This window comes from Schistocerca americana, chromosome 4 (genome assembly GCF_021461395.2).
Source record: "Schistocerca americana isolate TAMUIC-IGC-003095 chromosome 4, iqSchAmer2.1, whole genome shotgun sequence".
Lineage (NCBI taxonomy): Eukaryota > Metazoa > Arthropoda > Insecta > Orthoptera > Acrididae > Schistocerca > Schistocerca americana.
Window position 1 is genome coordinate 780,329,589 of NC_060122.1, and position 16,032 is coordinate 780,345,620.

The window sequence follows — 16,032 nt, forward strand, 5'->3', positions numbered from 1 at the left end:
ATTGTCGCACGAGCGTACTAAATTTCAAATCCTCGAACACCGTTCACTCATCGGTCAACGTACTCCTTCCCAATGTGAGTCTTTAAAAGATATTCTTTCGTTCCTAAATTCATTTTTATGGACGACATTGCGCGACCGTATCGAAAAGCGCACGTGGAGGAGTTCCTTGCACCAGAGGACATTCAGCGAATGGATTGGCCTGCCCAGTCTCCCAACTTCAACCCTTTGTAGAATGTGTGGGACTCAGTGAGGAGACGTAATTGTAGAACGTCCACAAGCGCCGACGAAATCCAACGGTTGCTAAACGCGCTGGTAGAGGAACGGAACGCCCTACCAGGAAAACACCTAACCAACCTTGTGGCCAGCATGGGAACATGTTGCAGAGTACGCATTAAGAACCATGTCCCGCAGTTTCTAATGTCCCTGGGACCAGCATATATCGCGGTGACTTCTGTGTAATTGTTATCTTTTGAATAAAAGTATCATTGCTGTTCGTCTCACTGTGTATTCGTTTCAGTTACGTTCTGTACTGTAGCAGTTATTTCTATTTATGGTCCAAGTTGCATCGAGCTGTATTACTCGACACATCGTGCGAACCTTGCTTTCGTCCTAAAGTTTTGCACACCAGCGTACAATTTTTAAGTCAAGTTCGTTTTACAAATCAAATTCAAATTATTATAATACTCACGGAAGGCGTGTACAAAATCCACAGTACTTCTGAACGAGATCTGTCTGTACCAGCGATGTAAGGACATTCAAAAATCTACAGGCCGGTTACGGGCAAACATTGCGCCATAGTTACATGATTCTGTAGGCAATGTATGTTGGCGACAAACATAATGCTCAGTACATTTGAACGCTCACTCCACAGATATTCCTACTACTCTACGCATCACGTAGACGGTAAGACATCTGTTTCTTCTTTGAGTTACACTTCCGATATTCGTAGCCAGCTGGGAGCGCTACTTCGGTGCACTGACACATAATGAGTCTATTAGTGAAAACGACAGGCTGCCGTACTTTGCGGAAGCGGGACCACGGAATGCCCTTTCGTCACAAACGTAGCTTACACAACCGTCAAGAGTCATACGCAATGTCTAATTTGTTTAACTTCTACATGTAAGCGTTACGCCCTAGTTCACTAACAGGGCAGTGACAAACATGATTGATTAAGAAACTCTCAAACAGCTAAATTATTACTGGCGCACCACTTAGAAAGCGTACAGGAAGAGATACGAATCATACGCACAAAAAAAATAAATAAATAAATAAATAAAATTTAAAAAAGTACTGGAGCGACAGAAGGTGACAATTTTCCGGCTCGTTTGTCACGCGATGGAATGACTGTAGTTGCAGTTCTCTGTGACAGGTATAACTGCCACCAGATTGCGTTAGTGTTGCTCGCGTTTAGTATTGTTACCAGGCAGGACAGTGTATGTTATCAGGACCTGACAGTGTTTGACAGGGGCCTGCATTTGGACGGCTGGTCGAATCGTGCAACATCTATATTTGTGGAGCATTCGGATGTAACAGGGGCCAAATGTTCGACTGTGAGGGAAGACATACTCGTCAACGACCACGTCGGACCAAATCATCGGAGGATCGTTGAATTGTGCATTATGCACTTCGAAACCCATTCACACCTGCATCTAGAGAAGTAATGGACAAGCTGCAACTTTGTCATTCCTCACCATTGGTGGGAGACCAGTAACAGCCGGACTAGGTGATTGCTGTTCCATACGTTGACTGCCGTTAACGCAACACCACAAACGGCTGCTTATGGAGTGGCAGCGTGACCAGGAAGTATGGACTGCTGGTAACTCGAGTCGCATTATGTTAAACGATGAATCACGGTCCTGCACTAACCCGGATGATCATCGTCGGCGAGAATGGCGGCCTGGGAGAGGTCCAACTCTCAAATTGCTCCAGAGAGCCACAGCAGTGTTACTCCTGGAGTCGTGGTGTGGTGAGCCATCGGATATTACTTCAGACCACGGCCAGTAGTGACTGGGGGAACTCTGATGGTACAGCGGTACGACACGGACATCCTGCGTTCTCTTGTGTTACCTCTCATGCAACAGTATCGCGGTACCATTTTAAAAAGGACAATGCTCATCCACACACGGTAAGTGTCTCTATGATCTGTCTGCATGATGCTGAGGTACTCCTACTGCCAGCACGATCCTCAGAGATATATCTGAACAGTTCGGACGTATTCTCCATTCCAGCGCTGTCACTCAGGACATCAAGGATCAGATACAAGAGTTGTGGGCCAGCTTGCTCCAGGAGAGGATACAACGGCTATGTGGCACTTTTCCCAACGGAATTACAGTATGTATCCAGGCCACAGTGGGTACCACGTGGGCCCATACTGTCGGGTTCTTAAATTTGACTCGATATCGTAATCACTGAAAACACATCAAATACCCTCTCAACACGTAAATTTACTTTCCTCCTCCTCTTCTGTGTGCATTGCACTTTTTATCATAAAGTGTATTTCAGATTTATCAGCGAATCACCCATACTTGGCGCCTTTAGAATATCCCTGGTCGAATGTAAATTCCGCAAGATTTTTCAACCATCTACAATTGGGTAAAACTGCGTATCCTCAGGTAGGCATCCTCAATCCTTACACCGCTTTTGCTGTGCGAAAAGGTTTAGTAATAATAAATTGTTACTATCTACTGGCTTGTTCAATTGGTATGTTATTTAGAATAATGACTTAAACAGTAAGTTATACAACAGTAAACTGTGTTCACACAGAACGCGCTGCACTATTCTGAAAGTAAACAGCGCAAGATAGAGCGAAAAATACTGTTTTAGGAGCTCTACACTCTTCTTGGTTCATTTTGAAATCTCGTTTATAATAACAATAATAATAATAATAATAATAGTAAAACTAAACTAAACTCTTCCCGAACAGGCCATGAAGGCCCAACGGTACCGACCGGCCGCCGTGTCATCCTTAGCCCACAGGCATCACTGGATGCGGATATGGAGGAGCATGTGGTCAGCACACCGCTCTCCCGGCCGTATGTCAGTTTCGGAGACGGGAGCCGCTACTTCTCAATCAAGTAGCTCCTCAGTTTGCCTCACAAGGGCTGAGTGCACCCCGCGGGCCAACAGCGCTCGGAACACCTGATGGTCACCCATCCAAGTGCTAGCCCAGCCCGACAGCCCTTAACTTTGGTGATCTGACGGGAACCGGTGTGATCATTACGACAAGGCCGTTGGCAATAATAATAATAATAATAATAATAAATAGTACAGCCTTTCAGACTTTTCCAATTCACTCAAGATTTATTATTGCAACAGCGCATATGGAGTACATGAAATGATTACATTCACAGATCAACACCACAAGCCGTTCTGAGGTACGTACTTCTGTAAAAATTGTTGGTTGTCAAGTCGCACGAGTCACTTCTCGTCCCATCGTATCCCATCGTGCTGGCCAGAGAAGTTGCTGCACGTCTAGCAGAGCACGTTGAGTTTCACGGGCAGTGGGTGGGCGAGCATTATCCTGTTGGAACAGCACATGACCTTCCTGTTGCAAGAACGGCAAAAGAATGGGTCGAACACATTCTGTTGGTACCAAGCGCTGGTTAGCGCCCCCTCCAGAAAATTAAAGGTGAACGAGAGTTGTACCCTATCGCACCCCAGACCATAAAGCCTGAGGTGGGACTAGTATGTGTCTTGGACGAATGCATTCCAAGAGACAGCGCTCAACATGTCTACGACTATCAGCTGCGTACAGGTAGAATCTGCTTTCATCGCTGAAGACCACGGCGCGCCATTACATCTTTCAAGTGATCCTCTGACGGCAACAGTCGAACGTGAACGTCGATGCAGTGGCCTGAGTGAAAGATGGGCCGGAATGTGCGTGCTCGTAATTCTACTGCCAATAACCGGTTCGAAACAGTTGATGTTGACACGTCTGGGCTCAGAAACCCTCTTACCTATGCTCTGGTAGCTGTACGATCTGCCACTGCTGTCCTTACAATAGACGTCCATAATCTTGTCTACGGGTGTGAGAATGTTCACGAGACCAGTGATACCAACCAGCATCGTTGCACAACTGACACAGCACGTCCAACTTGTGTAGCAATTCTTCGAAAGCACTATCCCGCCACTCGGAAGGCCACACAATGTGACCCCTTTCAAATTCACTCAGTTGGCTTTAGGAAGCATGGGTGCGTCTTCTGGCATAGTTACCTGTTTGCTTCACACGTTTGCATCACATGAGCCCTCTGGCTATGAGCATTCCCTATTGATGGGTAAACAGAGAAAGCGCTCTGGTAATATGCCACTATGCTATCTGTCTTCGGAATCACCGAATCGAACGAATTACATTGTACGTAGATGTCATTGTAATGCTATGAAATTTTAAATTTGATTCCTAGCTTGCTGGTTTTCCCAAATGTACAAACCACTATATGCGTTTTGTTTAGGTCGAGATTGAACCACAGCGTTTCGAGGAACCAGCTACGTTGGCTTTTTCAGTCTTCAGTCATCTGATTGGTTTGATGCAGCCAGCCACGAGTTACTCTCCTGCGCTAATTTCTTCATCTCAGAGTAGCACTTGCACCCTAAGCCCTCAATTATTCGTTGGATGTGTTTCAATCTCTGTCTTCCCTTACAGTTTATACCCGCTACAGGTCCCTCTACTACAATGGAAGTTATTCCCCAATATCTTAACACATGACCTATCATCTTCTCCCTTCTTTCTAGTGTTTTCTATGCATTATTTTCTTCGGCAATTCTGCACAGAACCTCCTCATTCCTTATCTTACTAGTCCCCTAATTTTCAACGTTCTTCTATAGCACCACATATAAAACGCTGTTGCCATTATTCATGATTCACTACCATACAATGCAGTGCTCCGAACGTACATTCTCAGATATTACTCCTTCGAATTACGTTACGCGGTCCAATCACAATAATGTGACGACTGCCTGTTAGAGGTCAACGTGCAGAAACCTCGCACAGACGGCAGGTGGAAGCACTAGCAGTGGAGGGTATATAAAGCATGATTCGTGAATCAGTGCTGACGTTGTTATAATGCGGAATTAGAGACATTTTTCTGCCGTCCAAAAGGGCATGATCATTAGCTTTCGGACCAAGGATGGAGGCATTTCCGAACGGCAAAGTTTTTAAGCTGTTCAGCTGCCACTGTAAATGGTAAAAAGGCTCTATCCAAAATAGGCGCCGAGACAACTGTGGTGAACAACAGGCTATATATGACACGTGTGCATCTACGACTTCGGAGAAGTGTACGAGCGAATAGCCGTGCAACTGTTGAGCAACTATCCGCCCAGATGAACTAAGAGGCTCCAACAATGTCTCCTCAATGAGCGTTCGGCGAACGTTGCTGCGTATGGGCCTTTGCAGCAGGTACCTGGTTTACGCACCCACGCTGACTACTGTTCATCTGCGACGAAGGCTGGAATTTGTAGACGTTACAGCAACTGGACGTCCACTGAATGGCGATAGGCGCCTTTTCCGGTGAATCACGTTTTTAGGCTCCACCGGACAGATGGCCATGAGATGTACGGCATGAAGCGTCTGAAAACGAACATCCTGCTACAAAGATGAAGCGTATGGTCTGGGAAATGCTTTGTGGCATTTCCTGGGTTACCTAATCATTTCAGAAGGCACACCGGATCAACCCAAATATGCATCTACCCTTGGGGGCCATGTCCAACCTCACATGCAGTTTCTTTTTCCTTGGCACGATGGCATCTACCAGCAGGATAATGCAACGTGTCACACAAATCACAGCGTGGTATGTGCATGGTTCGAAGAGCACTAGGATGTGTTTACCGCACTCCACTGGCAACCAAACTGAACCCTCAACTAAGAAACCTAGCGCAGCTGGGCACCGCACTGGAATCGGTAATCCCTGCCGGTACCTCCCAGAGCTTCACTGACTTTTCCTGCTTGTCTCGTGCTGTAAAATGTGATTATTCAGGCTTTTGAAATGTGATCACATTAAAAATATGGCTCTGAGCACTATGGGACTTAACTTCTAAGGTCATCAGTCCCCTAAAACTTAGAACTAATTAAACCTAACTAACCTAAGGACATTACACACATCCATGCCCGAGGCAGGATTCGAACCTGCGACCGTAGCGGTCGCGCGGTTCCAGACTGTGGCGCCTAGAACCGATCGGCCACTCTGACCGGCCCGATCACATTAAAGTAACTAGAGAGTATGTAAGTAATAAATTAAGTTACAAATTATATGAAAATTAGCACTCCAGTTCAGAGATGCTCCTACACCACTACATGTCTCCCGGGTGCGCCCACTACATTGGCTGCCTTGATGAGGAAGTTAGATTTATTACCTAACGCTGCCTAAGTAGGCGATGTTTCTTAACTTGAAAAAAGGTGGGTTGCACCCTGATTAGAGGTCAACGTTAAAATTTAGGTCTCGCTTTAACTGGATGGGTTAGTTAATTCAAAGGTGGAAAGCAGACAACAGCATACCACCTCTAATGGGACCTGTCCTAGCAAAGTGCTGTAGTGTTCAGACCAACCTTCACGTAGATGACAGCTTTACTTCAGTGTTTCAAAATAATTTTATTTTTGAATTTATACAAAAACATATTTTGTAGAATGTTCATTCATTATCGCACGTACAGCAACAGAACACGTAATTAGCTTAGCGGTGGATGGTGCGCTCAGTCTTCGGGGCCCTCTTGAAGCCGCGGCCTGGTACGGTGCACCCCTTACATCCTAGGTAGGGCTGCTGCTGCTTTCGCGCCTAGTATTAGATTCCACAGATCTTCTGAGTGTGTGACAAAGTAATGGTCATGATGGTGATCAGTTATAAACAGCCCACCAATTAGGGTCTCATTTGCTTTCTTTACTATCAGTTCTGTAACTACAATGTTGCTGTCATCAGCAAAAAGAATTTTTTCTCCACGTCTAACACTATCTGGTCCTAACATGCTGCCCAAAATCGGTATGCCAATCAGGCAAAATCGTCATGAGCACTAAGGCAATCAATATTTCCACTGACGCACAAGATTGACGAAAATTGTCTGGTAAAATATCGTGTTCTTCTGCGAGTAGTAGTTCGTAACTGCCTGCTACTCATCCTCGACCGACAGGAATCGTCGACCCTTCAATGCAATTTTTAAGGGATCGAAGACACGAAAATCGTATGAGAAGAGATCAGGTCTGTATGACGGGAGTGCTCCAGTATCTTCCACTTGAGATGTCATCCGTAAAGGATCAGGCCGGCTTCCCAGATCGACGGACCTCTTACGTCAAATCGCGACCAGCATGGAACTTAGGGGGCGCCATTCCACAACGCTAGTTTTGGACAGACATGCTGCCCCATAAACATTCTTCATTCGCCAATGAGTGTCTAACGATGTTTGTCCTTCGGCAGTCAAGAAAACAACAGCGTCACGTTGGTCTTATTTGGAAGTATTTGGTATTAACGTCATTATAGTTCACATTTCCCCATTTACCGCACGACCGTAGGTAAGACACGAATGCCAACTAACCCGTGGCGTACATGTCGGTGCTTATATACCCGTATCGGAATCGCGCTACATAGTGTATACGCTGCAGCAACGCACTAAAACGGGAACTTTTTGACCGCTCCTTATACTTGGGACCTGTTAAATGTTTCAAAAAGAACTGCTTTATTTGAAGCTGCTATACCTCTACCCTTAGCCGGCCGTTTTGACCGAGCGGTTCTAGGCGCTTCAGTCTGGAACCGCGCGACCGCTACGGTCGCAGGTTCGAATCCTGCCTCAGGCACGGATGTGTGTGATGTCCTTAGGTTAGTTAGGTTTAAGTAGTTCTAAGTTCTAGGGGACTGATGACCTCAGATGTTAGGTCCAATACTGCTCAGAGCCATTTGATTTGACCTCTACTCTTCATACTCTGTTCTTCTGGTTTGATTGGAACCAGTTATCAACAGTTTGTTTCGTTCCTAATGATTCTAGCTTTTTTAGTAGGTCTTTCAAAGATAAAAAAATACACCTGTTGAACACACAACCTTGTCTAGTACGTCAAGGAACACTTTTGTAAATTCTTTTATGGCTGATCAATCACTACTGCAGGTGATTATTTGATGTGATGGTGTATACATAGTCAAATCTGATCCACATAAAATGGTACAGTTATAGAAATGCAAATCCAAAAATGTCAATTTTCACGTATATAAACTTCTTATGCTGTACTACAGTACCGATTGATTACTTGGTCAACCAACACAATTGAAGTAGGAAATATCTTTGTCGCCTGTCCGAAACTCCTTAGGACTGGTAGTAGGATATGACTGAGACACGAGCAAAATAGAAAAATGCAGTCATAAAAAAAAAATGGTTCAAATGGCTCTGAGCACTATGGGACTTAACTTCTGAGGTCATCAGTCCCCTAGAACTTAGAACTACTTAAACCTAGCTAACCTAAGGACGTCACACACATCCATGCCCGAGGCAAGATTCGAACCTGCGACCGTAGCAGTCGCGCAGTTCCAGACTGTAGCGCCTAGAACCGCTCGGCCACATTGGCAGGCCAGTCATAAAAACACTACCATTGAAATTAAGATGCCAAATGCGTTTTGGTGGGAAGTTGTTAGGTACATTCTCATGTATCAAGAATAACAAATAAACAAACAGAAAGAAGTACCAGAAAGACAAGTACTCAATGAAATACCCCATACACTGAGATTTTGTTCCAACAGAATAAATCGATCATCATTTAATGTATGAAAATCATTCTTGTTCCTTCTTTTCCCTCCTAACGATTTGCTTAAATAAATACAGTAAATAAAATGAACATGTCTTGACAAATGAATATTTATGTCAGACAAGGACTCGAACCAGAATTTTTTATTCTCTGGAAGCGGTCGCCTTAACCAATAATTTTTCTTAGGCACTGTCCTTTCAGAAGGAATTCATATACTAACCGGCATTAAGTATCTCAGTAATGTTAACATACTACTTTCTGCGATCTTATTATGCAGCAGTGCTATTTCTGTTTAATACAAGGAGTACTAATTTTCTCGTCGGCTTGGGGTGCTAAAAGGGGCGTAGTTCATGTTGCTTATCTTGTTCTGGTCTGTAACATATTTTATTAGGGCTTAAATATGTACCACAGTGTGTCATATCTCAATGAGGAACTTGAAACTTTTAGCTCATGATAGGAGCATATAGAAGATCTATGGCTCAATTTTAAAAGAACAGTTGACCAAGCACTGGATAGATGTTTACCCAGTAGAACAGTAAGGTGGAAAAGATCCTCCATGGCTAGGAGTCACTGTGAAGAAACTTTTTAAGAAACACAGACTGCTGTATAATGGGTATAACAAAAAGCGTAGGGCAATAGACAGAGAAAAGCTGAATCAAATGCGTGTGGTAGTGAAGAGAGCAATGCGTGAAGCCTTCAATGACTATCAAAAGATCTTTCACAAAATCCCAAGAAATTCTGGTCGAGTCAAGGCTTTTGGTGGCATTAAAGTTAGCATTCACTCATGGTCAAGGAAGGAACTGAAATTGAGAGTAGTAAAGCAAAAGCAGCATTGCTTAACTCCATTTTAAAATGTTCCTTTATAAACAAAAAACCCAGTAGTACTCAAAAGATGAGTGAAACACACACATCAGTGTCAGTGACGTTTGGAAACAACTGAAATCGTTAAAATTGAACTAAACTCCAGGGCTCGATGAAATCGGTATGACATTCTATACCCAATTTATGGCCGAGTTAACCCTTCTGTTAACTGCAATCTCTCGCAGATCCCTCGAGCAAAACACCGTGCCAAGTTGCTGGAAGAAAGCACAAAACACACCTGTCTACAAGGAAACAAGTAGAAGTGATCCACAAAACTACCGTCCAGTATGCTTGACATCGATTTGTTGTAGAGTCTTACAATATATTCTGAGCTCAAACATAATGCGATATCTCGAACAGACGTGAATGGAATGTGAAAAAGCCCTAATAAATGGTACAGTGGGCCGCACCCTCTGCCATGCACTTCACAGTGGTTTGAGAGTACAGATGTAGATGCAGATGTGTAACAGCACCTCGATGTTATACAATCTGTACATCAAACAGCGAAAGGAACCAAGAAGAAAATGGACAGGGAAATTTGGCCGACGACAATGTAATTCTGTCAGAAACGGCGAAGAACTTGCAAGAATAGTTGAATGGAATGAATAGTGTCTCGTAAACAGGTAATAAGATGAAAATCAAGAAAAATTAAAAAAGTGTAAAGGCGATGCTGATAGATTAGGAAAGGAGACACAAAAGTAGTAGACGAATTTTGTTACTTACGCTGCACAATAAGTGATGACCATTAACAACATATACACTGAAGCACCGAAGAAACTGGTACAGCCATGCGTATTCAAATACGGAGATATGTAAACAGGCAGTATACGACGCTCCGGTCGGCAATGCCTAAATAAGACAAGTGTCTGGCGCAGTTGTTAGATCGGTTACTGCTGCTAGAAAGGCATGTTATCAAGATCTGAGTGGGTCTGAACGTGGTGCCATAGTCAGCGCACGACCGATGGGACATAGCATCTCCGAAACAGCGACGAAGTGGCGATTTTCCCGTACGACCATTTCACGAGTGTACCGTAAATATCAGGAATCCGGTAAAACATCAAATCTCCGTCGTCCCTACGACCGGAAAAAGAGCCTGCAAAAACGGGACCAACAATGATTGAAGAGATACGTTCAACGTGGCAGAAGTGCTACCCTTCCGCAAATTGCTGCAGATTTCGATGCTGAACCATCAACAAGTGTCGGCGTGCGAACCACTCAACAAAATACGATCGATATGGGCTTTCGGAGTCGTTGATGACTGCACGACGAAAAGCCTGGGCCCGTCAGCATCGACATTGGACTGTTCATGACTGGAAAGATATTGCCTGGTCGGATGAGACTCGTTTCAAATTGTATCGAGTGGTTGGAAGTGTACCAGTATGGAGACAATCTCATGAATCCGTGGACTCTGCGTGTCAGCAGGGGACTGTTGAAGATGGTTGAAGCTCTGTAATTGTATTGGGCGTGTGCAGTTTGAGTGAAATGGGTCCCCTTATACGTCTAGATACGACTCTGACAGGTGACACGTACGTAAGCATCCTGTCTGATCAACTGCATCCGTTCATGTCCACTGTGCATTTAGATGGACTTTGGCAATTCCAGCAGGACAATGCGACACTCCACACGTCCAGAGATGCTACAGAGTGGCTCCAGGAACACTCTTCTGAATTTAAACACTTCCGCTTTCCATGAAACTCTCCAAACATGAACATTACTGAACACATCTGGGATGCCTTGCAACGTGCTGTTCAGAAGAGATTTTCATCCCTCTCGTTCTCTTACGGATTTATGGACAGCCCTGCAGGATTCACGGTGTCAGTTCTTTACACACTACCTCAGACATTAGTGGAGTCCATGCCACGTCGTGTTGCGGCACTTCTGCGTGATCGCTGTGGCCTTACACGATATAAGGCAGGTGTGCCAGTTTCTTTGGCTCTTCACTGCATGTCCCAGGCGAAGGTTGGATCGGACGCCGCAGCGCTTTTTTGGGGGCCTCAACAGTTACCTCAGTCTCCGATTCATGGTGTAACATGACGTTTTGCAAACGCGCTAACCTGCCTGTGGTGACACCTCCCATCGAGCCATACATTAAGTATAGGAATAGCAGAAACAATGAAAAAACAATAATAGCAACAACATAAAAACAGCAAAATTTATATTTCTGTGTGAAGGATGGAATACGAGAGAGAATTTACAGGCAGGTACATTCAGATTGTTGATTCCGGCAATAAAGCATATGGGAGGGGCAGGGAACGAGGAACACAAGGAAACAGTAAAACACAAATAATGAAGGCAGCAGGGAGAAGAAAATAATATGACGTGACTGATGGAAAAGGAAAGCGCAAATGGATTTTACAACCGAGTCTTTTACGGAGAGAAATTATGACAATGACAAAAACAAATGCCTCATATGTTTCTTAAATTCAGTAGGGTATAGAATAGAGTGAACAGCGCAGGCTAATTGTATACAGAGTACTTAATAATTGTCGCCAATATGCTTTACGCTCGGCTTTTAGTTCTTTCTTCCTCTTGTGCATTGTAAAGTACGTAGATGCAGCAAGGTAAAACTTGAAATTGCTCTACACGGCAATGAAAGAAAGAAGGCAGAAAACTTCGCAACTACGTGTGATAAACTTGTGTACGCCTCGTATTGACAAAAATTGTAGGCCACAGAAAACACTATCAATCTATCTGGTTTCACGAAGAGTAAATTCAGCTATCACCTTATCGAATCATACAAAAATAATATCAGGTTATACTGAATTCTTTGTTCGCTTGCTAGGAAGAATTCTTTTGCAAAGAATGAAATATTAACCTAGTAAACAGAAACAGATACTCATCGTATTATTATTACCATTATTATTGCATTTTTATTAATATCACGTAACGCAAGGAAAAAAATCTGATGAAAGAAATTTCCGCTATTTGACTGTTCATTATTCATTTATTTTACACAAAAATTATTTCGCTTTAAGGTCATTCTCAAGTCCACCTTGAAATGTTTAAATATATCTGCCCGTGTGTGACATGTCATGGTCGCAAAAAACATGTTTCTGGTCCTATAGATCAGTTGTATTACAGGTCTATAAGACCACAAGTATGTTTTTCCGACGATGACACGTCATAGGAAGGACAGCATATAAAATATGTCAAGACACATGTCATCGAATGTGATTTCTGAACGTATTTCCAAATAAAAATTTCACTAAAACGAAATCTCTGATGATCTAAACATGCACTGACATAGAAGTCATTTTCGGGGAAAAATACTGGGTAGAAATAGATACAATTTTCTAACTGCAAAGTAATGGATACAACATAGACATTTTATTTCAACAAAGGATGCTTTTGTTTTTACTTAATATTTTTTTAAACAGTACGTACGTAGTCAATAAGTAAACGAAATAAGATTACTGTTCACTGGACAAAGATAGGATTGCAATCGGATTGCTGATGTCAGGGAAAAGCATTTACTATCAATGTCTAAAGTTAATTTACAGTCTAATATTTATTTTAAAAAACCACATTCTTCTCCAATTTCGTGCAGATTTACAGTATACCAAGATCGCTGTACTGAGTGATTGAGAGAAACCTTCTCAAAAGCATCAACAATTAAAACGCCGGGTGATATAATAACCGCAATTGCCTATCTGGCTGATGGAAATGAAAACTACGCCTTCACCAACCGTGAAGTATACAAACGATTTGTGGTTAATTAACCGCGTAGAATTTAAACAGTCGATTTCATGTGACCTATTCTACAGCATACTAATAATTAAAACAATCATATTTGCCTTACATTGTTATATTCGGGCAGCGAAGCAGCGTAGTATCCCCAAACGCGTAACAGTTTCAAAGTGAAAATCTGCCATTACATGCGTCAGCAATAAAATCGAAACAATGAGGAATATTTCAAAATATCGATGTTCTGTTTCGATCCCTTTGTATGTTCAATTGCAAATCTTCACGAATATCTTTGACTCGGGCAATCACATTACTAGTACAAGGCTCAAACTAAAAGTTAATCTCATTGACTTAACATTTTATAACTATTTACGCCACAACAGAGTAGCTCTGCTTCTTTGATGTAGTAACTATAGGATTCAAAAACACTGAAGGCAGAAAGCACAAGAGTTTTAATTCCCGAGGACGTTATAGAGAGATCTTATACTGTCAAGGACAGGACAAGTAACTCGCTATGGCTACTCCAAAGGAACTATCAGTGCTATAGCCCCGGCAATTCTAAGTAAAGAACCGCCAAACCATAGTCTCGATGGCCAATATAGGGGTTTACAGTCTGTTCCTCATGAATCCAGTGCCGTAACCACCTCATTCGTAAAAATATCAAGTAGGCTGAAATAATAAAATTACTACAGGTTAATCCCTGTCGTTATTACTTGCATCAATATACAAATAATTCGTACAATGAAACGACCAACAATAACATCACAGCTGACAATCTTCCTCGCTTTGAATCTTGTACTGACAGACCTTTTATTCTGTTTAGCCAAGCGCCGTTTTGAAGGAGACAAACACGCTTTCAAATATTCCAAAACATTGGGAAACAGTAAAGTTGATTCTTGCTCTGTTCCCGGTCGTCAGATGAAAAGAACTTGAAATAAAGACCGCAATTGTGGGATGGTGTGCTGCCTTGCTATATGAACACCCTCCACAGGAACTGACTTAAGTGTTTCAGCGTATTAACGCGGGACTCTTAAAGTAGGTCACGACTACAAGATTCCCGAGCCTCGTGTGCCGTGAAAAAACGCCGACGATACAGCAGTTATGGGTGAACTTATTTATTTCAACTTAGTACCACTACCACCTTCTACAGAGTAAGCATAAAATAATCATGCATTCCTGACACAATCAGACTGATTGACTAACCCAAACCGAAGTTTTGTTAACTGCCGAATATCACTTCATTTGGGTTATGTTAGTGCAAACGCAGGCTCGGGGCAGAAATATGACTATAACCGAAACAAAAATTAATTAACGTTGCCCCACTGAGGAAATCGGCAAATTTGACACTTCCCAACTACATAGATTTACATTATACACTGAAACTGAAATTAATTTGGAAGCACGTAAACAAACATAACAAGAGAACATGCGATTGCGTTCTGTGTAGGCCTACATTATCGAATAAAAACGAACTCCTATACTACAGTAATAAACATCTTAATCAGGTAAAATTTTAATTGATAACATTTATGTGAAATGGGCATGCGTTTGTTAAAGTAAATAATACACACATACATTTTGTGTTGTTATTGTGATTTCTCTGTCGTATCGTATCACCGATTTTCAAAACCGACATACGGTTGTTTACGTGAACAAAATTTTAGATAAGGCAAATATTGGAAATTGTAATATTTGTAACGTTTTCAAGAATGTTTTATGTCTTATATTAACAAAACAAACTGTCAGTTTTCTAGATACACAACTCGTGAGAAACGCAATAAGAAGTAAATACGACAGGTATGTTTACATCACGTGCTACTACATCCGCGTATATCATCAAAAACAATCACACAGCTTTCATTGCTAACAAACAATATGAAGAACGAAAAGACCACCTTGCCAAAATAAATAATACGCGTTGAAGCGACGACGAAGTAGATCACAGCGTATGCGTAACACAAACAAACCGTCACGGTTGAAATAAGGTCATTGGCCAAGCTTTTAATAACTAAAACAACAAGTTCTGCTCCAAACATAACTTTCACCGAACTTAAACTATACCGCATTTATGTAAATAAGTTTATTTATAAAGATTAGAAGAAGTCAAAACGATTCGGAAGCCGCCACGCCTCTTGCTGTCATGAAAACAGTCTCACCTTCTCAGTCTTGAGTGTTGTACTCGAGTGGGTTTTCGCCTTCAGTCTTGTATTGCAGTCTTCTGTTGAGGCACATGAGGCCGTGACGTGTGCAAATTACACGTCACAAGTCTTCAAAGGTTTATCAGCATCACATACACAAACAACACTTGCATTTCAAACTGCATTTTCTCAGTCTTCATTCAGTCCACTAAATATAGATCTCCGCCATTTTCGTGGTAGGAGCTTACCGACATCTGGCTGCAGCGCGCTCAACTACGCGGACAGTTCGCCCGAAGCCCGCTGCATTTCCTCCGTCGGTAAGCGCGCCACACTTGGGATGTTACGGAAGGTGAGTAACATTACCATCTCTCCGTTAATTAAGACAGTTGCTTCCTCAAGCGTCTCGAACTCATTTTACTGTTGTTTCCTGTCAATCATTAGGTGCATGTAGTTCAGCAGTTTAATATATACTGGAGTCATTTGGCGAAAAATAAAATAAAATTGATAATGGCATTCCGATAGTTTACCGAGCAAATGTGCATTATAGCGTTAACTATTATTATTTATATCATTGATTAGTGCACTTGATCATGTACCTGCACAGTTCGCTGGACTTAAAAAATGTGTGATTTTCGTTTT

The 16,032-nt window shown here is 42.5% G+C and overlaps 1 long non-coding RNA gene and 1 pseudogene across 1 annotated transcript in view; both read right to left on the reverse strand.

The window, feature by feature from the left end:
- LOC124613968 overlaps positions 1–15,621 on the reverse strand; it is a 653,661-nt gene extending 638,040 nt beyond the window's left edge. Inside the window, exon 1 of the long non-coding RNA XR_006979667.1 lies at positions 15,412–15,621. This is a non-coding gene — a long non-coding RNA (uncharacterized LOC124613968). The remainder of the gene's footprint in view (positions 1–15,411) is intronic.
- LOC124614665 lies at positions 3,118–3,235 on the reverse strand (annotated as a pseudogene).
- Positions 15,622–16,032: the final 411 nt, after the last annotated feature.